The 26,111-nt window shown below is 44.6% G+C and overlaps 1 protein-coding gene and 1 non-coding gene across 2 annotated transcripts in view; one reads left to right on the top strand and one right to left on the bottom strand.

Annotated features, from left to right (window-relative positions):
• PEX14 (peroxisomal biogenesis factor 14) overlaps window positions 1–26,111 on the bottom strand; it is a 139,431-nt gene that overhangs the window by 60,725 nt on the left and 52,595 nt on the right. The window lies entirely within an intron of this gene.
• On the top strand, window positions 4,284–4,385 carry LOC123324785. The gene has a single exon (XR_006540050.1). It is a non-coding gene; the product is annotated as a small nucleolar RNA U13 (small nucleolar RNA).

Raw genomic sequence — 26,111 nt, 5'->3', positions numbered from 1 at the left:
TAAATTGGTGCAACCACTATGGAAAACAGTATAGAGATTCCTCAAAACATTAAAAATAAACTATCCTACAATCTAGCAATTCCACTTCTAGGTGCTTTTTTTTTTTTTTTAAAGATTTTATTTATTTATTTGAGACAGAATCAGAGAGACAGCACATGAGAGGGGGGAGGGTCAGAGGGAGAAGCAGGCTCCCTGCCGAGCAGGGAGCCCGATGCGGGACTCGATCCAGGGACTCCAGGATCATGACCTGAGCCGAAGGCAGTTGCTTAACCAACTGAGCCACTCAGGTGCCCCTAGGTGTTTTTCCAAAGAAAATGAAAACTCTAATTCAAAAAGATATATACACTCCTACGTTCATCACAGCATTATCTACAATAGCCAAGATCTGAAGCAAGCTGAGTGTCTACCAATAGATGAATAAAGAAAATCTGCTATATAAACAATAGAATATTACTCAGCCATTAAAAAAAAATGAATGAAATCTTGCCATTTACGATAACATGGATGAACCTAGAGGATGTTAGGCTAAGTGAAATAAATCAGACAAAGACAAATACTGTATGATTTCACTTATACATGGAATCTAAAAAATAAAGCAAGACTCACAGAGACAGAGAACTGATGGCAGCTAGAGAGAAGGGGGGGAGATGAACAAAATCAGTGAAGGGTATTAAGATGTACAACCTTCCTAATTATAAAATAAATAAGACACAGGGATATAATGTACAGCATAGGGAATATAGTGAATAATACTATAACAACTTTGTATGGTGACAGATGGTAACCAGCCTTATCCTGGCACCATTTCATAATGTATATAAATACTGAGTCACTATTTTGTACACCTGAAACTAATACAATATTGTATGTCAATTATTCTTCAATTAAAAAATCAAAAGGGGCGCCTGGCTGGCTCAATCAGAAGAGCATGCGACTCTTGATCTTGGGGCTGTGAGTTCGAGCCCTGCACTGGGTGTAGAGATTACTTAAAAATAAAAAATCTTTAAAAAGATATCAAAACTGAGAAATTTAAAAATAATTCACTTAAAAATAATAGCAATAAACTTATTATATGTTAATATGAATAACATTTTTATTTAAAAAAAAAAAAAACCTAACTAGGGGCTCCTGGATGGCTCAGTCAGTCCAAGTCTTGGTTTCGGCTCAGGTCATGATCTCATGGGTCATGAGACTGAGCCCTGTGTGAGGCTCCATGCTCAGCGGGGAGTCTGCTTGAAGATTTTCTCCCTCTGCCCCTCCCCCCACTTGCACGCACAATCGCACTCTCTCAAATAAATCATCTTTAAAAAAAAGAAATAACTAGTTTCCAGAACAAAAAATAATTAGTGAGAAGGATAGCACAAGTTAACTTTTGTGCAAATCTTTTATGTCTGGCTTAATAGAAGACAACTGGATTCTCATATCTGCTTCTGTATTCCATCTGTTGTGCTATGTGGGGTTGGTTAAAGCAAATGAAAATACAGACTAGTACAAATATATATTGCAAAAAGAGAGGAGTCTCTTATTTTTTTTTAAAGATTTTATTTTTTATTTGAGAGAGAGAGAGTGTGAGCACGGGTCAGGGGCAGAAGCATGGGGAGAGGGAGAAGCAGACTCCCCGCTGAGCAGGGAGCCCGATACAGGGCTCGATCCCAGGACCCCGAGATCATGACCTGAGCCAAAGGCAGAGAATTAACCTACTGAGCCACTCAGGGGCCCTGAGAGGAGTCTTTTAATAGCTTTCTCAGATAACTATGGATATTCTTCTGTGATACTACACCCAAAACTCCACAAGTGGCAGTTTCTTAAGGATTCGTTGCAATGTGAAATCCTATCAATAAACTCTCATATCCTGTTCCATTAAAATTCATTGGTCTATCTTGCACTTTGAATGGACAATTTACTCATGTGTAATTTTATAAAATCATGCATTGATCATTTAGGAAATACTGGTTCACTAAGGTATGCACAGCTTCCAAACATTGACATACTTTTTATACACTATCAAAACAGCACACTCGGGCGCCTGGGTGGCTCAGTTGGTTAAGCGACTGCCTTCGGCTCAGGTCATGATCCTGGAGTCCCGGGATCGAGTCCTGCATCGGGCTCCCTGCTCGGCGGGGAGTCTGCTTCTCCCTCTGACCCTCCTCCCTCTCATGCTCTCTGTCTCTCATCCTCTCTGTCTCAAATAAATAAATAAAATCTTTAAAAAAAAAAAAAAAAAAACAGCACACTCATTAGATCACCATGATCTCCTCAGAATTCATTAACTATGGGGAAACTGCCTAGTTTACAGTGGTGGATACATGTTTTTCCAAAATTCTAATTTCATTTGAAAGTTCAACTTTTATTACCGACAACAAATACTGTCAGTATGTTTTCCGCAAAACAACAGGCTCACTTTATTCTTTTTTTGAGAAAATGTCTTCCAAATATTGAAGTCTGACTTTATCACAGTTTCTCTGTCATTCCCTCAAGTAAAAGTGATATCCAAGAAAAAAAGCAGCTAGTTCAGCTCATAACTCAAACAATCACACAAGAACTTCTCCTTAGGCAACCACTCTGCTGCTTTCGCAGAAGTACTTTATGCCTATTTCCTATTTCGTCACATGAATATTACAAAGATGCATACCCAAGTGGCAAGATTTAATAAAATTAATCATTTTTACTCTTTCATCAAGGACAGTCTTCAACGAAATGGCTTTTTTTTTTTAAACCGCAAGTGAATAGCAGTAAAAGCTACAGCGAGAAGCCAGCAGTTTACCCAGCACTGCTTCTGCACTGTCACCGCAGAAGCCAACCCAGTGAAGGAGGTAAATAATGTCTCACTGCTGGCTATGAAGATCATTTTGACCTGACTCCCTGAAAGGGTTTTGGGGGGCCCCAGGGCTCTACAGACCTAAAACTTTGAAAACTTCTAACTTGATCTAAGGACAGAGAACTGGAAAGATAGCTCAAGCTTTCTTAAGCTCCTCAGGAAGAGAAATGTTGACAATAATAAGTTACAAACTAACTTAAAAACCATTTTTCTATATGAGAAACAATAAATGATAACCATAGCAAACTTCTTAAGAATCCAGTTTTTCACTGTAAGAAAAGATATAAATGCAAAGTAAGAGATGAAAGGAAAATCCTGTAATATTCAGTTTGAATTGTGTGTACATGTATATACATATGTATCATGTGAATAAAAACGAATAAAACTGTGTGTGTGTGTGTGTGTGTGTGAGAGAGAGAGAGAGAGAGACAGACTGTGTGTAAAACCAGTGTCCAGATCCCAGCTTCTAAGTAACATTCCTACTGAACAACACTTGAGGAAAATGTCTAATGCCTGGCTTAAGTCACAGACAGTAAAAGGTGCACCTGAGACATTTGTGCCAAAAAGCAAGGGACCCAGGAGCTAACCTGAACAGGTGCCCACTCATCTAACTTGGAACAATGTGAGCATTAAAATGAAATATGGTAATAATGGACTATTCTGAACTAAAGAGTATATGGTGATACTCAAAAGAGAGAGCAAGAGAGAGAGACAGAAGAGGGAAGGTGAGAAAGTTCTTTTTTATAGAAAAATACTAGGCAATAAATGTATATAAAATAATAAAATTAGGAAATCGCTATTTTTAAAATCCCAAAGAAACAGCTGATTCGAGCAAGGATCTCCAATGGTCGCTAAAACCACTGAATGAAAGGTTGTTGAGCAATAAGAGAACATGCTCTCAAAGAAGCACTTCTCAGATGACTTATTCGTTACAAAGGAGAATTTTACAGTGGAGAAATCTGGTAGCTACCTGACGAACCAAGTGATCAACTTAACACCACCATTAGGAAGAATCTGACATTTCTCACCTTCTGATGTGATGCAATAACAAGGACATGATATTGCTTATTGAGTATCCTTGCCAAAAATGTTTAATTTCAATCTTATCAAGGGGAAACAATGAGACAAATCTGGTATGTATGATATTCTATAAAACTGACCTGACTGACCTTTTCAAAATAGTCAATGACAAGTAAAACAAGAAAAGGCAAGATGTCTTCCTGATGAAGAGACACAGCAGTAAAATGCCCGCATGAGCCCGATTACAGGGTACAGAATAAATTTGGGGACTGGGAAAATTTACGTATGGACTACACGTGAGATGATTTTCCGGAATTAGTGTTAATCTCTTAGGTGTGGTTATGTGAGAGAATGCCCTCTTTTAGGAGACATACTGGTGTAATTGGGGTTGAAGTGTCATGGTATCTACAACTTACTTTTTTTTTTTTTTTAAAGATTTTTTTAGATCCTTTTGTAGTTCATAAGCGTGATGATCGGGTGTTCACGCTGTTGTGTGACGTGCCTCCCTCAAACCTTGTTACAACCTCAGCACATTACCCGTCTGACGTGTAAAAAAACAATAATAAAAGAAATAAAGATTTTTTATTTATTCATTTGAGAGAGAGAAAGACAGAGCGCAAGCAGGGGGAGCGGCAGAAGGAGAAGGAGAAGCAGGCTCCCCGCTCGCTGAGCAGGGAGCCCGACGCAAGGCTCGATCCCAGGACCTGGAGATCATGACCGGAGCTGAAGGCAGACGCTTAACCATCTGAGCCACCCAGGTGCCCCTGCAACTTACTTTTAAAACAGAAAAAAAAGTATGTGTGTAGAAAGAGAGAGAGAGAGAGAAAGCAAATGTGGCAAAATGTTAACAACTGAGAAACTGGATAAAAGGTACCTGTTCAGTGCACCATTCATTTCTTCAGTAGTTCTGAAATTATTCAAAATAAAAAGATGGCAACAACAACAAAAAAGAACACCCCAGGTTGGAAAGAGTATACAGAGACAGGATTTGATCCTATAAGAAATGAAGAACTACAGGGCGCCTGGGTGGCTCAGTCGGTTAAGCGACTGCCTTCGGCTCAGGTCATGATCCCGGAGTCCTGGGATGGAGTCCCACATCGGGCTCCCCGCTCAGCGGGGAGCCTGCTTCTCCCTCTGACCCTATCCCCTCTCATGCTGTTTCTCTCTCTCTCTCTCTCTCAAATAAATAAATAAATAAAATCTTTAAAAAAAAAAAAAAAGAAAGAAATGAAGACTACAGAGGCACTTGGGTGGCGAAGTTGATTGGGCCTCTGACTCTTGGTTTCCACTCAGGTCGTGATCTCGGGGTTGTGAGATCAAACCCCAAGTCAGGCTTGGCGCTCAGTGGGGAGTCTGCTTAGGATTCTCTCTCTCCCTCTCCATCTGCCCCTCCCACAGATGAGGCCACACAGGCGTGCACACTCTCTCTCTCAATGAATAAATCTTCAAAAAAAAAAAAAAAAAATGAAGAAATACCCAAAGTTTCCATGCAAGGAAGAGACAGCTAAAAGCAGAGTTTGAATCTTACCATCCGGTGACAATGCACAGAGGGACCAGAATCTGGTGACAATGGCAGCCCAAGTGCCCTACCTGGCGGCTACCCAGGCCCACGTTAATAAAAGGACTCCGTGTTCCATCCATTGCCATAATCTGTCTCGGGCTGAGCCTGATGACACAGAAGCTGCCATTAGTGCACGTGTCCTTGAGACAGGAGAGGTCACCTTTGATGCCCCACGGTATTCTCGTCTTACGTACTCTTTAAGCCAAAAACTTGCCCTTTCCACCCCCGACTTTACACTGTTTGTAGGAAGGGCTGGCGGTGCTGGGAGGTAGTAGCAGCTCTATTAGCCACCAGCCCCTCCACCTCCCTCTCCGAGGCGCTGGCTCTGTCTCACACAGAGAGCCGCAACTCTGGAGTCTAGTCACTGATCTATTGGCCAAGTGACTTTGGAAACCATGTCCACTGTCTTTCAGCTTTTCCACCTGAAAAAAATGGAAATAACGTTGACTTTCTAGTCTAATACAAAGTTGTTATGAGCATGTCAAACGTTTTTGGCCCAAGAATACATATTGGCCAACATAGGTAAAAAGTTAGGGATCATTATTATTTCTTTCATATTCCTATGCCCTTCATTTCTAAACTGATGCTTTGAAGAGAAGCATTTTACTTCCTGGAGCATATGTATTTAATTAATCCTGTTCTGGAAGGCCCAGCCAAAATAATAACAAAGTCATATAACACTGGAAAGGGAAAATGTTATTTTCACATACTGTATTACTAAGAAAACCAATAAGAACAATTAGGACTATTAAAAAGAATACAGTAAGATAATTTTTAAAACATAAAAATCCATAGCTTTCCTAAATATCGGCAAAGATTAGAAAATATAATAAAAATAAAGGCCCTATAAGGGTAAAACAGTGTCAAAGTTCATCAGTGAGGAACGTACTTTACTTGAAAGATAACACCACATTCATGAGTGGAAAACTGCATATCGCAAAGGTGCCAATTCTCTCCAAAGCCATTTCTACGTTGGATGTAATAATCCAAATTCCAAAAGGATTTAATTTTTGATTGGCATGGGAAGGGGAGGGGTAGGACGAAGGAGGAGAGGAGGAAACGTGATATGGTGATTCTGACATGAGCTTAGAAGTACACAAGGGCCACAGGGCGCCTGGGTGGCTCGGTCGGTTAAGCGTCTGCCTTCGGCTCAGGTCATGATCCCAGGGTCCTGGGATCGAGCCCCACATCGGCCTCTCTGCTCAACGGGGAGCCTGCTTCTCCCCTTCCCTCTGCCTGCCACTCCCCCTGCTTGTGCTCTCTGTCAAATAAATAAATAAAATCTTAAAAAAAAAAAAAGAAGTACACAAGGGCCGGAAAAGCCAGGAATATTCTTTAAAAGGACAAAGGAAGAGTACAACTTACGCTACACGGATAAAAAAATGTAACAAATCTACAATCAAGATACAACAAGCAACACATATATCCAAGAACAAGAACAGAAGGTCCTTGATCACACATCAGCATATTTAAGACTTTCATATAGGATAACGGTGGCATGTGACGTAAGTGGGGAAAAGAAATCATTTGAAAAATGGTGCTGGAACAATCGAGTTGGTCACTAGGAAAAAAAAGTTATATCCCCTGTTACTCTACTAAAAACAAATCAAATTCCATACAAGAAAACTAAATCCATAAAAGAAAAGGAGTAGGTGAATGTTTCTTTGCTGTTGAGGTGTGTGTGTGTCTGGGTGGCGGCTTCTAGGCTTGACCAAAAGAAGACACGAGAAGACGACCCACCTGACAACATGGAGCTCACGCCCGGGCTCAAGTGCCCCAATGGCAGCTGCTGATGTGGGAGCCAGCACAGGCTGTCAAAGCGCAGCCCGGCAATGCACAAGGAGACAAAAACAGGCCCATTTCCCTAACCTGGAGTTCCACTCTAAGGTTTTTACTCTAAAAAGGTAATCACAGAAGGAGGAAAATGCCTATTTCTCAAGGATATTAAAAAAGATCTGCTATAATGGTAACAAACAAAAACAATCTAGATGTCCATCTAGGGGACTGGCTAAAAGAAACGACGTATAGGCTCTCAGCAGAATACCAGGCAGCAATTACAACTGATGACGGGGATCTGTATTCATGAACACGAACTTAGGTCCCAGACATAGCATCAAGTGGGAATCAGGGGGAAGGATGAGAGGAGAAGAAAACCCAGGTGATTTTCTAAATGCCTCTAAGGTGGAACCCAACAGTTCCAACAGAAGCCAAAAGGCAGGGAGCTCTAATCTCAGCTTCTAGATCTGTGGCCCCCCTCGGACCCAAGTCACAGATTCTTCCAGGTGCCTCAGTCTCTCAGTCTATAAAATGGAAATTAGGGGCGCCTGGGTGGCTCAGTCGTTAAGCGTCTGCCTTCGGCTCAGGTCATGATCCCAGGGTCCTGGGATCGAGCCCCGCATCCAGCTCCCTGCTCAGCGGGAAGCCTGCTTCTCCCTCTCCCACTCCCCCTGCTTGTGTTCCCTCTCTTGCTGTGTCTCTCTGTCAAATAAATAAAAATGTTAAAAAAAAAAAAAAGAACTTCAAAAAAATAAAATAAAATAAAATGGAAATTAAAAAATGTCACTGCCCTTATGAACCCCTCCATTGTCCCCAGGGCGCTCTGAGGATTAATCAGCTGGTATTTGTGAAGTGAGTGGCTATACTGAGTTACTACAGAAAATTTTCCATTAGGTTCATCAGCTCTTGAAAATTCTTAAGCAAAACTGAAGAAGTTTTGATGAAATGCCCCAAAGACAAGCAAGACTGATAATAATGAAGCAGGAGAAGAAACACCCGGCAACCTTGTCCCCTCCCCCTCCACGGCAGGCACCGCAGCAGCCCGGGTTTCATCAGCTCTCCCCCAGGATGAGGTCAGCGCACACAGACTGCCTCAGGTCCTCCAAGGGGACGATTATCACACTGTAACCAGTGTCCCCAGGGCTCCTTATTAGTCTAATAGAAACCCTTCATGCTCTCACAGAGACCGGTGGGGACTGTGAGCCTAAAAGGAACACGGTGTACCAACACCCCCACCCCAAGTCACTGAAGAGCTCATCCCCTAACGAGGGGCACAGGGACAGATGTGCATGGCTCCCCTTTGCCATGTGTCAGCCTATCCTGTGGAATTCAGACTGTAGCTGCCAAGCTCTGGGAATATCTAGGGAGAAACGGAGCAGCTTCCAGAGGGCCAGAGCATTACCAATGTCACAAACTCCAGCCAGGGGCACAGAGAGACAAAGGTCATGCGCTGACGGGGCAGACAGGACACACGGCCAATCCCCGTCGTTCACAGAAATCCCAACACTGCACGGTGGCACGGGAGGAGCCCTGGCAGAGGAGGCCGTACAGAGAAGGTGGCCCCTCTCCCTTTTGCCCCGTGCTCTGTGGAGTGTCCAGGCTGGCCTGCGAGCGCCAGCCCTGTAAGTCGGAATGCTTTGTCCTGAGAGTCTGTGCCATGCACATTCTTTAAAATTATTCCGCTTTCTTCCTTCCCTAATTCCTGTGTCTCTCTTTCTCTGTCTGTGTCACCCGGCCTCCTCTCCAGTCTATTCCTGTGTGTCCCAGAGGGGCCAGAGTGAAGCAAGCCCTACGGTTATGATGCAACGCCTGGCCACAGGTGAGACCCGGACTCTTCTGGAAACCCAACGAACGGGCAACAGCAGCTTGTGTTCTTCTTGACAGCACACAGGTGCTGATAAATACCGACCTCCAGGGTATTCTCTGCAAACACAGGCAGCGCGGCCCCTCACCCTCACGGGGGCACGCACGCACACGCGCACACATGCACACGCACACTCACAACCTCCCCGGCTCTGCTCCCGCACCTCAAAAACAAATTATTTAACTATTCTCTTCCCTGAGGATTAGAGCTGTAATTTCAAACCCACAGCTCCTCAGCTTGTCTCTCACGCATGCAGAACATTCTGATAGGTTAAATGCTGCCATTTAATTACTATAATGAGAGGTGCTTTTTTTGGGTTTCCTCAAACATTGATTTTTCCCTCTCGTTTTACACTGGAAGTCATCTTTAACATGTTTTTCTCCATAATTTTCCCCATCCTCCCTTCTCCCCCCGCCCCACCATGTACACAGGGAGGGAGGAAGGAGAAAGGCTCTTTAGGTCAATGTCTTGAAAAGTTACCAGAGGTAAATGGAAAGCAATACCGCACATCCAAACCATTAATTAACAATCTCTTTTTAATATAACGTTTAAAAATCTTAATCTAAAAAAAGGCAGAAGGAAGAGGCAAAAGCCACCAAAGTGGACTACAGCAGTGACCATCCCAGACAGAAATGGTCAGTGAGAGACCAGAAAGGGGGGGGGGGGGGGGGGGCAGGGAGCCATCCTGTGGGTAACTCTAATGAGGGGACCAGAGGAGTGATTTCTGGAGATGTCCAGCTTTAAAGCAGCCCCAAATCAAATAAGGAGGCTGTTTTCCATGAAAAGGCTGGACAAAAGCCAACTGAGCAAGATGCCTACAGGGAAGAAACTTGCTTTCACATATACATTGTTTTAAAAGGTGTGCAACCTATATGCTTTCTAAAACTGCAGATCATAATCCACCACCAGAACAAGTGCATTCTGCCCCAGGAATGGGTCCGGACGGAGCTGCAGGGCAGTCCGAGGCTGAGTGTCTGGGCCTGGGGTGGAGCTGGACCAGCACCAGAGGAGGAGTCTCAGGAAGTGAAATGCTCTTCCCCTTCCCTCCTCCAGGGGACCTGCCCTGAGCTCTGCGACCTCCCGGGGAGTCATCCATCACTAACAGCACTAACTAGGTCTCTTTCACTCTCACTCCTGCTGGAGCTGCTGCCTTAGGCTTTCTGCTTTAGCACCACACACTTTCTACCCCTCTGACACATCGATTCACAAGAGTTAAGGTACTGAGAAGGCCATGTGCTACCAGAAAACCAAGGCACATGCAGGGTCAGGTCGCTGTAACCATCAGGTCGTACACTGTGCAGGGAGGCCCTGACACCCATGGAGACCACATCAGCAGAGCCTACTGGCCGTAAGGAGTGGATCAGTGGAAATACATACAAACATAAATGGACCAAATAAATAAATAAAATAAACGGTCAAACTCAGGGCAGATGGCAGGGGGAGAGAGGAGCTTTCTGGAAGAAGCGTTTCCAGTGGCAACTCACCATGATCCTGGTCCATTTCCGTGGAACCCTCTTCTTGGAAAGGAGAGGCAGGCTTCACCAGGAAGCAGTGATCACCTTCTCACAGAGAAACCATTTCCAGATAAAATACCACTTGCTTTACAAATGCCATCTTCTCTGTCTTCAGAAAGCCTCAAATTTCAGTGAAACCACTCACCCATGTCTCTCCGCACAGAGAGCACGCCTGACAGTCACCCGTGGAAGCAACATGAAAGCCAGGAGACCCACACCACGCCACTGGTGTCTGATGGTGACACACCGTGGTGCAGCCACAGTGTGAGCACTAATCACACGGGGGCCTCCTCTGGACCCCATGTTGTCTGACTCCCGGCCCCGCACTCTCTCCACTCTATCCGTTCTCCTCCACCCAGGTCCCCAGGCCAAAAACCTTGACAGTGAGCGCAGACACCTCTCTCGCCTTCACTCCTCGCATCACTCAGCCACCAACTCCTGCAGACTCTACTTCCACACCGTCCCTAATCCATCCTCTCCAACCCCACAACAACTGCCCTTGTTCATCCATCATTTCTCACCTGAATTACTCAGTGAACTCCCAGCTGCCCACCCTGCCTTCAGAAAGAGCTTTCTCAAGCACAAACAGGATATATGATTCGACATAAAACTCTTCATAGCTTCCCCACTGTCCACATAATAAAACCCAAACCCTTGAGTTAACACACGTGAGGTCTGACCCCTGCCTACCTCTCCAACTTTCCAGCCTGTTTCCTGAACCTCCAGGCCATTCCTGGTCTCAGAGACAATGTTCCCATCCCATCCTTGCATAGATTAAAGTCAGCACTGCTCCCCAAACCCTAAAGACAACAAATCCTCTTGGGAACATCTATAGGGGTAACCTCCCCTATAACGACGCCTTTTCTAACCCTTCCACTCTAATCCTCCTCCCCCCACCACAGAACTGATCACCCCCTCCCCTGGGCGCCTATACAAACACCTATTATAGCCCCTGTAATGTGTTATCACCCATACGACACCTGTTTACATATCATGGAACCTCACTAGACCACTAATATTAAATCTTATTTTTATATTTTCAGTGCTTAGCACAAACGTTGGCCACAGAGGAAATGGGCATTTAATAAATTAGAGAATGGATGGATGGATTTTCCCACTGTATTATACTGTCTCTGTGTATAAAACTGGGAACTAGCAATTCATACAAACACATATATAGACATATACCTAACAGTCCACATAAAGGAGAAACAAACTCAGAACAATGATTCTAAGAAGCAGATAATTTAAAAATGCTTGTTTCACCTAAATATGCATTATAACTTCCTGACTGTGTTTGTTGTTAGACTGATATGAAAACTAGTTTGCATCCCGGATCCATCCCTGGGTGGAAAGGGAGCAGAGCTACAGAGAATTAAAGAACTGATCTAAGATTAAACTTTTGCGATGAATATTCACCAGCGAATAGCTGAGAACAAACCATACTGTGTGTACTACTCTCAGTTCATCATGAAATGCTTTTAAACAAATACCTACCATTTCCTCAAAACAAACAGAGTAATTATGGTAAGGCCTTGTTAGCGTTCAGCTGTACACGCGATATACAATAATGGTCCTGGAACCACCTCAAAATAATCTCAAAGCCAGATCTGTGTCGCTGGGGCAAGGCTTCCTAGGGCACCAGACTCCAGTGTTCTGTGTAATGCAATGACATCCGAGCTGATGGAGGTGAGCTCTGCTCCGTGGAGGTTCAACTCCTGAGAGTGGATCTTAAAGGTGAGGCACAGCAGCTCAGGAGAAAGTCGATTTAATTTGTTTAACATCATAAAAAGGGACATTTCCACATGGACAGCAAGGACATGAATATCATGTGTGTATGGCAGAATTATAAACGCATTTTTGGCGAAATTCAATAAAGCTGATTCTACTGCATAAGGTCAGCAATTTACTATAAAAAATGATATGATTGCAATTTTTAATATAACCCATGTATTTGCTGCAAGATGCTCTAGAAGATTGTGTAATGTAACCATTCGACCTCTCCAGTGGAGCAGAGATCACCCTATTTACCCTTTATTGTCCTGATAAAAGCCTCCACACAGAACAACAAAGTCAACAGCATTTACGAACACAGCCATCCTCTCAAACCGAACCTTCCTCTCCTCGAACACAAGAATGAGCTCTCTGGGCAAGAGCCCTCACAGAAGGCAGCAAGAAAATCTCCACGACTAAATAAAACTAAAATTACCTTCATCTTCTATTCCTGATCATAGGAATGTATGTGAAAAGGCACGCATGAAATAAATAACCTCTGTGGTCACTCCGGATTTCATTTCTAGTAACGGGACTCTTCAAGGAGAGCGCCCCAGTCCGCACGAGCAGACGGTGCATTGAAATTCAACGGCTCAGTGATGACAGACACCTGTTCCTCAGACTCAGTGGGCTGCCCAAAGCCCTCATGCTCACATGCACTTTTTTTGAGGAACTTATTTGGGTTACCATGAAGATTAAATGAGTAAATATGTGAGAACGCTTTTTTAAATGGAAAGCAATCTACATAGGCTAGTGGCAATCATATGGTCTGTATCAAATCACCCTGGGCTTTGCTTATGAGTCACAGTATCTGTATCACTAATAGTGTCTACGGTCTCAGCACCAAGTTCTCCAATGGCATGGGCCCTTTGTGTTCCCACTTCGTGCACTTAGCATAGTGGTTCAGCAGACCTCACGCTAGAAATGCCTGGCGCACAGGGATGAACTTGGTCACTGATGATATGAAAAATTACAGACTGAGGGATATGAAACTCCAACGGAACTTTTATTTTCAATGGCATCTCTAGATGGAAGCTGGTAAGACGTCACTCTCCTTTTCACTCATGACTACTATGGGTTCTTGGATCAAATCAGGCTCGTTTTCTGCCTTGGAGTCTTTGAGATGGCTGTTGCTCGGCCAACACTCTTGTTCTTTGCATCCCGGTTTCAGTAACCCTCCCAAAGCAAACCTCCCCACCCTCCTGCCTCCACCCTCCCAATACCCTCTATCAGAGCACCTTTGCTTAACTGCGACAATTCTGCACATTTCGCATTTCTGTACCCCCCTCCCCCGGCCCAGAATGCTGCATTTTATTAGCCCTGATATTCTTGGTCCTAGGGCCAGCACAGTGCCTTGTAAAAAAATATGCTCAATAAATACTTGCTGGATGAATGCATGAATGAATGGTAAAAACCTTTCAAAATCAGGTATTCAGGTCTTGCACACAACGGCACTATTTTCTGTTCTATTTTAGTACTTAGTCTGCTCTTTTCGGTACTGCTTCACGGAGAGGCTCTGACTAAAAAAAATGTAAGTAAATATCAGAATTGGACTCAAAAGAGGTCATCATGAATCTCCGTATTTATTCTCTTTCAATTACATTCTGTACAAATTAGCTCCGTTTGTAAGTTAAACCGATTTTTCTAACAGCCTCTTCTTCAAACTCAACCTGTGTTCTTTCGGCCAAGACCCCAAATTTTGCAATTAGAATAATTTAATTGACAATTCTGTTTGTGACTCGCAAAGCAGGAGAGGGTATGGCTTTGTTCTTTAGCTTCATAGGTTTACCCCTGTCAGTGGTAAAATATTTTTCTTGTCAGCTGAGAGTACAGATCCAGCTTGAAGCCAAAAACAGAGTGGACGAGAGTCCCGTTCGTCTGCACTTTTAGATTTCATTGACAAGATGACATTTGTGTGGTTGTGATATTTAATTTATCACAGAGAGTCATGATTTCTTCCCCTGAAATGCCATGATAAGGTAAACTTCAACTTTATGAATGAAAGCCTTTGCGATCATTTAACAAACTGAAAATCTACACAAAATTTAAAGACCACCGTCTTACTACAGACAATCTCCTCAACAATCTAATTACAGAAGGATTTCTCGAAAGGGCTTTAAAACTAAAAAGAATAATTAACAGTAAGAGACTGGAGCATTCACAAGTCTTCTGATGAAAGGAGCGACATCTGAGAAGACTAGCTCCTACCGGATGGTTTAGAAACCAGACGCAGGCCTGTGGAAAGTTGGAAGGGAAAAAGTAGTCGAGTTGTTCAATTTAAAGAGGAGCCTGCTTGCCCCATCATGCCACTGCCTGAGGACCGTTAGGAGTGACCTCTACTTACTATCACAAACGGAAAGAAGATAAAGCTGTCGACTGACCAACTAGCAAGCCTACAACAAAAAGTAAGTTTAAAATAAAAGCACACTAACTTATGCTTTGCAAATACAGACACTCATGCACACACACACACATAGCAGGAGAAGCTCAAAAATATTAATATAATAATGGATTGGTACATGAATGAATACTATTCAAAGTTACTTTAAAATTTTTCTAACTATAGTCCAATCAACATAAAATATTGTAAAGCAGAGATTGCCTAACGTCATATCTTAGGTTAAGTTTCGGAAGTCCCTACTTCCAACATTTTCCAGACAAACCCACATATCATGTAGTCCCTTTGGTGAAAACTCGCTTGCCCACCCTTAGCAGCTAAATCTCATTACGACTCCCATCCCTAAGTGAGCCAGAAAGGACTGACAAGTATTCTTACAACCAGCTCAGAAAGCCAGTGCCGATAAAGAACACATCAATGTTTATCTCTTGGACAAACTGAAGATACATTACCACACAGCTTTTGTTAACAATCAAAGGTCCAGCTCTTCTCAAAAACAACAAAAATAGTTGACTAAAAACAATATCCCCCCTTCACATATACATACAATTTGCTCTTCGTTGAATGAAATACTTTAGATTTACAACTAAACCACTGCCACCTGCTTAAAGACTGAAAACATGAACTCTCTTTTGGCGGACTTTTTTTATTAGCGTGTTTTGGAGCCAAATGAATGCCTCCCTCATTTTGTGGACCGTTTATCTAAATGGCTTGAAAAATCCCAAGTTAAGCCTTCAGTAAGAAAGAGGCTTGTGATAAAGAGGTGCTTAGACGCTGTTTGGGGGCAAATATGTTGTATGTGTGGATCTTTTTTCTTCTACGGGCTCCTCCGATGGCACTCAGCGTCCATTCCCACCTCTTCCTAGTGTGCCTTCCTCTGTTAGAGAAGCCGGATGCTAAAAGTTACCCTTCCCAGACTCCTCGGCAGCGAGAGTTCTGGATGGGAGTTAGGAGCACGCACAGGTGATCTGAAAAGTGGAAACGAGGTAAAAGATCTATACCCGCTGCTTTTGATTGTGGTGAACATGGGCCAATCAGCAAGCCAGAGACCGGAAATACCTAGGTTCCCTATCGCAGTGCCCAATCTCTAGCCCTCGCTTCACGGGGGTCAAGGGACAGTTTTACAGAGGTAGAAGCCAAGTTCATATGCCAATGTCCTGTCACTGTTTTTACGGATGTAGAACACACAGCAGTGGTGGCAGCGGCAACTTCCTGATCCTGAGTCACAGCTACGAGGGTGTGCTCTTGACCTCGAACGTTCCGGTGGCAGCCTCCCAATTCCCCGCTTTCCTGACTGGACTGGAGGGCGGAGCGGCACCCCTGGCAAGTCACTCCTTCCATGCTCTGAAAGTCATTCCTGGAGGCCTGGACTTGATTCCACTCCTCTGGCCCCTTCTACAGTGAGCAAGCCCCTAACTGCCTGTATTAAATCCCTCTCTGCTCAAAATTCCTAGGGGTTCTCGTGACGTGAATTTTTATGATACCAACACATCTGTCTTTTTTTTTTTTTTAAGATTTTATATATTTGACAGAGAGAGAGAGAGCAAGAGCAGGAGCACAAGCGGGGGAGTGGGAGAGGGAGAAGCAGGCTTCCCGCTGAGCAGGGAGCCCGATGTGGGACTCGATCCCAGGACCCTGGGATCATGACCTGAGCCGAAGGCAGACGCTTAACGACTGAGCCACATCTTTTTTTTTTTTTAAAGATTTATTTATTTATTTGAGAGAGCGAGAAAGTACATGAGAGGGGGGAGGGTTAGAGGGAGAAGCAGGCTCCTCGCCGAGCAGGGAGCCCGATGCGGGACTCGATCCAGGGACTGCAGGATCATGACCTGAGCCGAAGGCAGTCGCTCAACCAACTGAGCCACCCAGGCGCCTACATCTGTCTTTTTAACATAACATTACAGCAAACTGACTACAGCCCATTAAGAGTACACGTTCTAAGAAGATATACTCTGTTTTATCATGGTCACTGTGAGCTAAGCCCTTATTTTCAGTGCCAGGCACTCTGCTAAGAGCTTTTCACCTTACTTTCATTTAATCCTTACAAGAATCTCTTGTAGTAAATGCTACCATTAACCCCATTTTACAGATAGATAAACCACAGCACAGTGAGGCTAAGTATTTTATCCAGGGCCACACAGCTAGAAAGTGGTGACGCTAGCATTTCAACCCAGACAGTCTGTGCACTATTACCTCCCACGCTGGAGTACTCCAAACGTGACCTGTTATTTAGTCTCTTAACAATGCTGCCAAAGCCACGTGGTTTTACTACTGGAAAGACATTATAAATATGACACCTGCATCTTGCTCTTCTCCAGGCTCCAAACCTACACACTCCTACATGACTGGGGAGAACATAAAATGACACAACCACTTTCGAAAACAGTTTGGAAATTTGTTCAAGAGTTGAACATACACCTACCACATGATCCGGACATTCTACCCCTCAGTACCTGCTCAAGAGAAAAAGAATTATATGTCCCGGGCGCCTGGGTGGCTCAGTTGGTTAGCGACTGCCTTCGGCTCAGGTCATGATCCTAGAGTCCCTGGATCGAGTCCCGCATCAGGCTCCCTGCTCGGCAGGGAGCCTGCTTCTCCCTCTGACCCTCCCCCCTCTCATGTGCTCTCTCTCTCTCATTCTGTCTCAAATAAATAAATAAAAATCTTTAAAAAAAAAAAAAAAAAAGAATTATATGTCCCTACAAAGATTTATACACAAATATTCATAGCAGCTTTATTTTTAATAGCTAAAAACTAGAAACTCAAATAATCATCAACAGGTGAATGGATAAACAAGTTGTATTATATCCAAACAATGGAATACTATTCAGCAATAAAAAGGAATGAACCGCTAATACACGTAACAACGTAGACAACTCTCAGAATATTTATGCTGTGTGAAAAAAGCCAGACCAAAACGTATACACACTGTACGATCCCATTTATATAAAATTCTGGAAAATGCAAATTAATCTGTATGAAAGAAAGCAGACTGGTGCTTGCATGGGAACCAGAGTGTGGCAGGAGGAAGAAGGCAGGAGGAAACATTTGGGGGTGATCAGAGGGCTCACTATTTTGACTACAGTGATGGCTTCACAGGTATACACATGTCAAAATTTTAAATGTTGCACAATTAAAATATATATAGTTTATTGTATGTCAGTTACACCTCTATAAAGCTGCTTAACATACCAAAACCCCACCCTAAGAGTCACCTTCAGTCCTGTCTCCTTCACCTCACACACCCAATCTCCTCCTGAGAATGGCTTACTCTTTTTCCTACAACGTCTGTGGCTCTGTCCTTCCTTCCCAGAAAGCATGTGGTAAAGTTCAAAGAACTCTAGTCAGAAGACTTGGTCCTACGTCTACTTCTGCCACATATTTGCACTACTTAATCTTTCTGAGCCTCTGTGTCCTCATCTATAAAATGAGAGATTCGCTAAATCACGTATTCACTCATTCAACAAATGTTCATTAACTTGCCTACTAAAAGACCATAGTGAAGAAGAAATTAATCTGTGTTTTGTAAACCATAAAATTTCTACATAAATATGCTGGCATTTTTTTAAAAAGATTTCATTTATTTGAGAGAGCATGAGCGGGGGAGGTGCTGCAGAGGGAGAAGCAGACTCCCCACTGAGCAGAGAGGCCGACCCAGGGCTTGATCCCAGGACCCTAAGATCATGACCTGAGCCAAAGGCAGACGCTTAACTGACTGAGCCACCCAGGCGCCCCTATGCTGGCATTTTTATTTCCATCTTTGCTGCCCACCTTCCCAGTCCAGATCCTCCCCACTTGACATTGGACTTGGCAGTGCCTTTCTTTGTGGCTGGTTCTACCACTGCCAGGCCTATTCAGTTTAAATACAGAGCCCAGAGTTAACTTCCTCGATAGCATTGTGACAGAGTTTCAACTGATTCAAATAATGCTGTCAACCATGATTTATAACATTAAGTCCTAAGGCTGGCTCCTTCCTCGCTGCCCATCTCACCAACCTCATTTCTCTTTTCTACAGAGCCCACGGGCCAATCCAGCTAATAACGGCACGGGAGCCTCCACATGAGCCTCCCTCCCTAACACTGTCTTCCCCACTCTTCTCTGACCATCTACACCCACTGCCTCCCTCATCTATGTTAAGAAGGAGCTCTGCTGACCTAAGTAACTGGAAAGGAGCATTTTCACTGGCTACTGTAAGGCTAAAGACACAAAGAACTGCATACAACACTGTACTCTAGCTGGTGATGGCGTACCGGCTAGCAGTTCTGAAACTACCTTACGTGTGTGCCAGAGATGAATAGATATGTGCAGTGTTGACTCAAGAAAAACCGAACTCTTCTGCAACTCATCCTGGTAAGCACCTTCTATTTCTAGTTTGCCCAGGCCCTCCTTCAGTAGCTTCTCACTGGGGCTGGCTCTGCTGGGTATGGAGGAAGCTGGGAAGAGCGAGGCACAGTCGCTGCCCTCGAGGGACTCACAGCCCAGTGAGCTTTATACTCCAGTCTCTCCTGGTCGGACAGGGCCAACTTCTAACTGAGACACTGCCGCCCTTTGTGGGTATGCGTAGACACTGCTCAAAGGCACTGCGCCCCCATCCCTGCCTCCTTCTAATGAGCCTCTTGCATTGTGAAAGACAGGTGCTTCATTTTTCTCTCAGGAAGTGCCTAACGTGATAAGACTCTGCACACAACAGGTGTTGTGTGAATAAAGACCGACCACCTAACCAATGGCCGAGGACCCATAAAATGTCCAATAACGACAGAAGAAAACTAAGCCATGTGTTTCATTTGGAACAGATTGCGACCAAGTTTCTGAAGATTTCCATTTATTTGAATGCTTTTTTGCATCAAAAATTAAACTTATGAGCCCATATCCCTTCAAAAATGAGCTGAAAAAGGATTCTTTTAGAAAGCATTTTTCCTGTAACCAATGACCAGAATGTCCCCTCAGAATCCAAATCTGTGCTAAGCGTTAGTGACAATTTGTTATGCAGCCTTTTTTCTTTTTTTTTTTTTAAGATTTTATTTATTTATTCATGAGAGACAAGGAGAGAGAGAGAGAGAGAGGCAGAGGCAGAGGGAGAAGCAGGCTCCCCACTGAGCAGGGAGCACGATGTGGGACTCGATCCCAGGACCCCGGGATCATGACCTGAGCCGAAAGGAGATGCTTAACCATCTGAGCCACCCAGTCGTCCCGCAGCCTTTTTTCTCTTATTAATTTCTTCTTACCTGCAGTCACGTTTATATTAGAAAAGTTTTATATTCTTTCTATATTATTTATATTCAAAGTCTCACAAAATTTTAAGAAAAAACATACCCTAGCCTACTCACATATGCAAAACGCTTTTACTTTAGCATAGTGCCAAACCAACACAGCACCAACAATGTCTGCAAAAGAATATTCACTGGGGCGTCGTTTGAAACCTCAGAAGGCAGGAACCAATCTAAATGTCCACTAATTTGGGACTGGTTAAAAAAAATTCTGATACACGCTCATCCTGGAGTACTACACAGCCACTGAGAAGAATGAATCCAATCTGTAGGTGCTGATGTGGAATGAATGCCCAAATGTAATGTCAAGTGTAAAGGTGAAGTGTAAAATACACCACTACTGCATTTAAGAAGTGTTTGTCCTTCTCTGGGAGGAGTAATAAATATTAACATGCTTTTATATGGATAGATGATCTTGGGAATGATACCTAAGAAACTGTGAATAAACAGAAGCATCCTCTGGAAAAGAGAATGGAGGCGACAGGAATAAGAGACGAAAGGAAGACTAATTTTTCACTGTATATCGTTCTTTATGGTTTGAATTTTTGAAGCCACATACACAGCTTACCTTTCCAAAAAATTTTTTTAAAAAAGAAAGAAAAAAAAAAACTTCAAAAATACTACTACCGTACATGAAGACGTCACTGTGCTTTTCTTTGTAGCGTTGTCATAGGCACACAAGGTAAAGAAAAGAGGAATCACTCTTCACTTTCAGGAAAAACCTCAAAGCAACTGGGTAAATCCAAAACAGCTTTGTCCCCCCCACCCCCGCCCCGCCCCAAGCTCCTCTGGGCCACGCCCCCCCGTGGTAGGGTGAAGTGCAGGAACCCATGTGACTCAGCCTTCTTGGGGAAGCAAGTGCCACCAGCTCCCCCTCTGAACGAGGAGGCCATGGCGTCCCCATTTCCACGGCCTTCAGCCGGCCCAGCTGCTGCAGCTCTCATCCTAGATGCTGAAAAAATCTCTGGAGTTCAAGACAAGTTTGCATAACAAGGGGAGCAGGAAAATTGATGGGGGGAACACCATCAGTGTGATGAATAGGCTGGTCCAGAACAGCAGGTGACGGATATGCAGATGCAAGACTGGCAGGGAAGGAAGATGGTCCGTTCACAACAGATGGATGGAGGTGCTCAATCATCCTCAGGAACGAGCCCGAGGCTGCCACACACAGTCCTGTCTGCTCCGCCACCGGCAGCTCCTCACTCACCTTCAGGGCACGGCCCCAGCCCCGAGGCTCTCTGCACGGGACCCACAGCAGGGCGGGGTCTGCGGGACTGACGGCAGGCAGTGTTTGAGGAAATGCCACTGGACTGCAGGCGGGACTCTCAGGGACTGACTGCTGGTGAACTTCTTCCTGAGCTTCCAAAAACACACCCATTTTGTCTCTCTGGATAGCTCATACTCTGGGGTATGGCTTGCCTTGCTGGGGTGACCTGTTTGCCCAGACCTAAGGGACACAGGAATTCTAGGACATAGGAATTCCAGTGTTAAAGCCAGGACAGTGTGGGGCAAACCGGAACCAGTGGCCACCCTACTTACCAGCCACTGTCCTCTCCTTTTTCTTTCCCTCTTCATCATCGGTGAAAGAGAACCTAGACCACCTAATTCAGTTCAACCTCATGACTGAGCAGAACTCCTCAGGTCGGGTATTTTGTTTCTTCCAGTCATCTAAGACTCACAGAGAGGTAAGACAGTAAGAAAAATCAGAGGCGCCTGGGTGGCTCAGTCGTTAAGCGTCTGCCTTCGGCTCAGGTCATGATCCCAGGGTCCTGGGATCGAGCCCCGCATCGGGCTCCCTGCTCCGTGGGAGGCCTGCTTCTCCCTCTAGAGACCACTGCCCCTGCTTGTGTTCCCTCTCTCGTTGTCTCGCTCTGTCAAAAAATAAAATCTTTAAAAAAAAAAAAAAAGAAAAAGAAAAAGAAAAATCACCCACCCCCCATCTTTGCCCAGACGGGGAGCATCTTTTTAAAACGTCCATGTTAGGGGAGACCCAGCGGGCTCAGTCGGTGGAGTGTGTGACTCTTGATCTCGGAGTCGTGGGTTCAAGCCCCACATTGGGTGTAGAGATTACTTTAAAAAAATAAAGAAATAAAATAAAACATCCATGACAGAGAAGGCACAATTATTCCAGCAAATACAGGAATGAATCTAAATCTCGATGCCACAATCCACGTCTCATTAACAAAGAAATCAGAGGGGCCAGACAGCCCCTCCAGAGCCAGTACCCTTCCTTCCAGCTCAGCCACAGCAGTTTCTGAGGGTGAGGAAATGGGCCACAGCCAAGCATGGGGTCTCCCTTCCCTGCCCCCTCCAAGCTCTCTGCTGGACCCAAGCTCTAGAAAAAAACAGCGTTATAAAAATACTTCTGGCTTCACTAAGACACATTAAAGAATTAATTATAAAGTAAAGCTGAAGGAGAAAATTAATTTTAGAAACATATGAGGTTACAATTTTTTTTTTTCCTGGAGATGGGGGAGGAAACACAGTTATTTTCGTTCTCATCCTGGGGGCACAAGCTGGGAGCTGTCCAGTCGATAACCTGGCCATCAGAACAAGGTTTGTAATTAAAAGGTCAGTGACCTGGAAAGCCAGGGCCCCACTCCCAGAGCTTCTCAGTAATGACGGAGCTATTAAATTAAGACTGTTATGAAATCAATGCTAAAAAAGCTTTCATGGTAACGAGATTCCATTCAAGGACATGCAAACTACCTCATGAAATGGACGTAAATGATAAAAAAGAAAAGTAATAAAAGAGAGTTAAATTGAAATCTGCATAAGAATTTACTCCCCCTTGAAATACTCCAGCGAGAGCAGCCCTTCACCTCTACCCCACTACCAAGGTTGAGACCATCAGGTTTCTTCCTCAAGTTCATTTCCAGCAAGAAGGCGGCTTTGCTACCGGGGGTTCCGCTTCCAGGAACAGAAGAAAGATAAGATCTTGTTTCACCTTTTAGAATGAGAAAGGATGGTGGTGTGTCTCATTTGTTTAGTTTTCCTTTCCCCCCCGGACTATTTATTAGATGAGCGAGAACGCAGCCCTTTACTTACACACTTGAGAAAGGCACAATAAGCAAAAGTCTCAGCCAACACCACCCAGGCCCCATTATGCAGGATTATACAGAGAAGTGTGTGATGCTCATCGTTTTTCTAGAAGCCTGCTTTGCAACAGATAGATTAGGAGTAAGCTAACAGACAACGCTATCTTCCCCCCACCTCACCTACCCCACCCCCCAAAGAAGAGGCATCACTTTTACCCACCTTACACTCACCCTGCCAACATGTTTGGAAGCAGCCTGCCTCCTACACTTTGTGGTTGGATAGGGTGACAAATAAACATAAGCCTATTGACAACGCTGTCCAAGCCTCTAACTTTCTGGACCGATTCTGTTGCTGTTTTTAAGCTACTCTAACCTCCTGGACTGCAGCCCACTTAAAGCCCAGACACGATGCCTGCCTGGTGAGAACCTATGCAGTCCAGTTCCAGGAGGGCTTAAACCCCACACATAGTCCAGTGATGCTCATGTGCGGCTGACTACGCAGCTGATGTGCCATCTGCAGAATCAAATAGTTGGAAGGAAAACAAAAACGTTTATTCTAATACTCCAAAGGTGAACAGCTGCTTTTCTCTTCCATCCAAAAAATTCCCGATAAAAGAAAGAAATGTCATAAATTACATAAAATGGCAGTACAAACTTCAAGGAAAATGATAAATGATTCCAATAACTTCATGTTTCTCATTAATGACTTCATATTCAGACTTTAAAGCATCCAAAAGAGAACTCAAAACACAAAAAACAAAAACAAGAAAACCACAAACACAGAAGACCTTTGCAAACCAAAGCTCTTGCATGTCCATCCCATCCACTCCCCACTAGCCTGCCTCCGGTCCCCTCGGTGCCCCGAATCAGAGAGCACAACATTTAACGTGTCAGTAACGGAGGCAGGCTGTAGCCCTGCTCCGGGCTGTGGTTTCACATTAAAACAAACTCAGCTGATGTGCCTAAAGTAACCCTCATTTTCCACTGAACTGACATGCACTACAGGGACCTCAATTTCTATATTAAATATTAAATAATATTAAAAGAAAAACAAAATTGGATTTGCCTTTTCAGGAAAGAGATGTTTATTAAAAAAAAGAAAGTCAAGATTATAATTCAAGGCAGTGCTCCACTGCAATTCCCTGAAGTGACATTTGCTAGGAAAAGCCAAGACTACAGTAGCTGCAAGCTCGCCCAAAGCCAGCGCTCCAAACCCACCCCTGCAACGAGTCCTGCTGGGGGGAGGCGTGCGGAGGATGCCAGAACCTTGGTCCCTCCCCTCAGGACACCCTCCCCACCCCCACAGACCAGCCTGCCAACTCTCTTTCCTTCCCAAGTACAGTCAGGGACAGGGAAGACCGGCTCCTTCGCAAAATCCCCTCCTCCCTCACCCCATCGGAGCCGGTGCCAAGCTCCGCGGACCATGTACACCTGACCCAAGGAACAACCGGAAATTTAAAAAGTGAAATGTAAATCCACGAAGGGGCGCTTCTTCCCCAGACGCCAATCAAACCATGGAATCCTCTGCCCAGAAAAGGTCCTGCCAGAACTTACCCTATTGGGACTCAACTCGGAAACAGATAATTACTGACTGAAGCAGCGTTTTACAGGATAATGGAGATGGGTGATTACGGCCAGTGATTCTGGACTGAGGCTCAGGGTAGACTCCTGTGGCTCTCTTTAGAGGAAGAAGGGTAGGAGGCCTCTCCAGGTTCCTGCTGCCTGAAATTCTAAAAACTCTCATCCACATTAGGGGTCAAGGAGGAACTGTGCCCACTCCACACTGACAAATACTCATCTCCCTCTCAGAGAGGCGTGCTCCGGTCGCCCTATCTAGGTGTGCAAGCCGTTCCCACGCCAGCGCTGGTGCTCCTCAACCCCGGGCGCCCGGCATTATTTTTCTCCATGGCGCTTGTCACTCGACATACAATGGATCTCGTTTTCTCATTGGTTAACTGTCTGCCTTTCCCCCTTAGAATGTCAGCCCAGTGAGGGCAGGGATGCTGTCTGCCCTCTTCTCTGCTGAGTCCCTGGGGCCCAGAACGGGGTATGTGCAGGGCAAACACTCTCCGATGGATTAACTAATCGACTGGTTTTGTTTTGCGTTATATTTAAAGGAGCAACAAATAATAATTGCACAAAACAGTTTCCTCTCCACAGTAATTATTAGCCAACTAACTCAAAAGAAGTATTATTTGGTCCAGAGTTTCTCTCTCTCTCTCTTTTTCCTCTCCCTCTCCCAGTCAGGGATTTATTAAAATTAAACAGATTAGATGGAGCTCCTGATACTAAAACTGCTCAGCAAAGCCTGCGGTGGGGAAGTGCCGAGCAAACACCAGAGACATTTGTCTCTAAATTGCTCTAAATACCTTCTGCAAATGAAATTCTAACCCAGCTGCGTTTGAGAGAAAATGAGGAATAACTGGTCATTGTCAGTGGAAGAGAAGATCAGGCAGTTATAATACCGCACAATATACTGGGGCAGAGGATCTCTCGGCAACCATAGATTTTGTCTCAGGTTACCCCGGGTAATCAGCACAGCTTTTAGGCTCAGCTTTCCCCGGCTTCGATGCTTTGATGAGAGAGCTGAAATCCCCAAGCTTTTATGATTAATTACTCCCCATAGGTACACATATTTCAAGGAAAAACTCTTTTATGGCATGATGGTTGCGGAGTGGAGAGGCCGGCCAACACACTCCAAATTGTAATAACCACCTATGGATGGGGGGCGAGCACAATGCCGCCAGCAAATGCACAATGCCCCTCACCAACTCCATCGCAGGGGCCAGCCCTGAGGCTGCCTCTGAACAGATGCCTGCGAATGGAGAGCTTCAGGCTCATTCTGCCCCAGTGCCAAGGGTGCAGGCCTGGGACACGGTCCCGCAAGCACCTCTGTGGTGGGATGCCAGGGAGCAGACAGAGGAAACACCACCAAACCACTCCGTCTTCTATTTCCAGCCACAGATGACTTAAAGCTCACAACCTCAAATTCTGAAGCTGACATTCCAGCTCCTGAAGGAAAAGGAGTTTTGTTTAGGGGCGGGGGGGGGGGGGGGGGGGGGGGGGGGGGGGGGGGAGGGGG

The sequence above is a fragment of the Neomonachus schauinslandi genome, chromosome 4 (genome assembly GCF_002201575.2).
Source record: "Neomonachus schauinslandi chromosome 4, ASM220157v2, whole genome shotgun sequence".
In the NCBI taxonomy this organism is placed as follows: Eukaryota; Metazoa; Chordata; class Mammalia; order Carnivora; family Phocidae; genus Neomonachus; species Neomonachus schauinslandi.
Note: the sequence above shows the minus strand (reverse complement) of the source record. Positions and strands in the feature narration are given on the sequence as shown.